Source organism: Mandrillus leucophaeus, unplaced genomic scaffold (assembly GCF_000951045.1).
Source record: "Mandrillus leucophaeus isolate KB7577 unplaced genomic scaffold, Mleu.le_1.0 Scaffold257, whole genome shotgun sequence".
In the NCBI taxonomy this organism is placed as follows: Eukaryota; Metazoa; Chordata; class Mammalia; order Primates; family Cercopithecidae; genus Mandrillus; species Mandrillus leucophaeus.
The window spans coordinates 1,584,227-1,586,142 of record NW_012102665.1 but is presented as its reverse complement, the minus strand read 5'-3'; the positions used below and the strand labels follow the sequence as shown (position 1 = coordinate 1,586,142).

The 1,916-nt window shown below is 52.4% G+C and overlaps 1 protein-coding gene across 1 annotated transcript in view; it reads left to right on the top strand.

The window, feature by feature from the left end:
- Window positions 1–1,916, top strand: part of IMPA2 (inositol(myo)-1(or 4)-monophosphatase 2) — a 50,491-nt gene that overhangs the window by 38,781 nt on the left and 9,794 nt on the right. The gene's annotated exons all lie outside the window — the stretch shown is intronic.

Below are 1,916 nucleotides of genomic sequence, written 5' to 3'. Positions count from 1 at the left end.
CGGTGGCTCCGGGCCCTACATTCGGCCTCCAGAGCTTTGGCGGAAGTGCTGTGCTTCATTTTTCACTGGGGAACATGCCCAGCCAGGGTACCTGGCTGAAGTCAGCTTGCATACCACAGAAAAGGCTCCACTCCCGCCTGCATCTGTCTTCCCCTCCCTCTCTCCAGGGTCCGAGTGATTGGAAGCTCCACATTGGCACTCTGCCACCTGGCCTCGGGAGCCGCGGATGCCTATTACCAGTTCGGTCTGCACTGCTGGGACCTGGCGGCTGCCACAGTCATCATCAGGGAAGCAGGCGGCATCGTGATAGACACTTCGGGTGAGCTCTCCTGTCCCTGAAATGCAGCGACAGAAACGACTGAGAGACACTGTGGGTGGGGTACTTCCTGAGGTCCCCACCAACTGAATTTCCCACTTTCCCCAGAGTTTCTGTTTTTTTTTGAGACGGAGTCTTGCTGTCACCCAGGATGGAGTGCAGTGGTACGATCTCAGCTCACTGCAACCATCCACCTCACGGGTTCAAGCAATTCTCCTGCCTCAGCCTCCAGAGTAGCTGCGATTACAGGTGCGTGCCACTGTGCCTGGCTAATTTTTGTATTTTTAGTATAACGGGGTTTCACCATGTTGGCCAGGCTGGTCTCAAACTCCTGATTTTGTGGTCTTGACCTCCCAAAGTGCTGGGATTACAGGCGTAAGCCACCATGCCCGGCCAGTTTCTGTTGTTGAGAGCGTGTGAGGGTGCCACGATGGCAGTGGCCTGCACCAGCCTGGCCTCCTTCCTGCCATCCCTTGCCACCATAGGATCAGGATTTCTTCACCAGATGGCAGCAGCACTGCCACTTCCCATTTACACGCCACTGACAGTTTTCTTTTGAGACAGAGTCTCGCTCTGTTGCCCTGGCTTGAGTGCAGTGGCACCATCTCAGCTCACTGCAACCTTTGCCTCCCGGGTTCAAGTGATTCTCCTGGCTTAGCCTCCCAAGTAGCTGGGATTACAGGCACACACCACCAGGCCTGGGTAATTTTTGTAGTTTTAGTACAGGTGGGGTTTCACCATGTTGGTCAGGCTAGTCTCTAACTCCTGACCTCAAGCGATTCACCCACTTTGGCCTCCCAAAGTGCTGGGATTACAGGCCTAAGCCACCACACCCGGCCCAATGACAGTTTTCACAAGAATCCAATGAGCTGACCAGAGCAGCTGTTGTGCTCCCTGAATTTCTGAGGTTAGTTGCTTCTGCGAGGCCCCATAGCTTGGCGTTGGGTCAGCACCAGCACCGAGCATGAGTGTCCGGTTGGGTTTTGGAGAATGATTCTGGAACATGGCTGTTCCTTCTGCTTCAGGGTCACTTGAGGCCCAGTGACTGAGCACCTGGGGGTATATGTGAGCCCCTAACTCTGTGCTGCCTGCTACATCCACGTAGCTTCAGGCTGACCTTGCATCTAATGTTCATTCAGGAATAACAATCAGAAGCCAGGTGAATCCAACAGATCCCATTCTTACTGAGCTTTAGCAGTAACACTGGAGCTCGCTTGTATCTACTGGGCATGGACGGTAGATCTTTTGTAATTTGAATTCTACTTGTTTCCTATTTCTCCTTTGGAAAGGCTTGACGAACATATCAGCAAGATATAAAAATGAAAATGTTTCAGCCATTGGCAGCAGGACTAGGCAGGCCCATTCCACTTTTTTTTTTTAAGACAAGTCTTACTGTGTTGCCCAGTCTGGAGTGCAATGGCACGGTCTTGGCTCACTGCAACCTGCTTCCCAGGTTCAAGTGATTCTCCTGCCTCAGCCTCCCGGGTAGCTGGAACTACAGGCGCGTGCCACCACACCTAGCTAATTTTTTGTATTTTTATTAGAGACAGGGTTTCAGTGTCAGCCAGGATGCTCTTTATCTCCTGACCTCATGATCCGC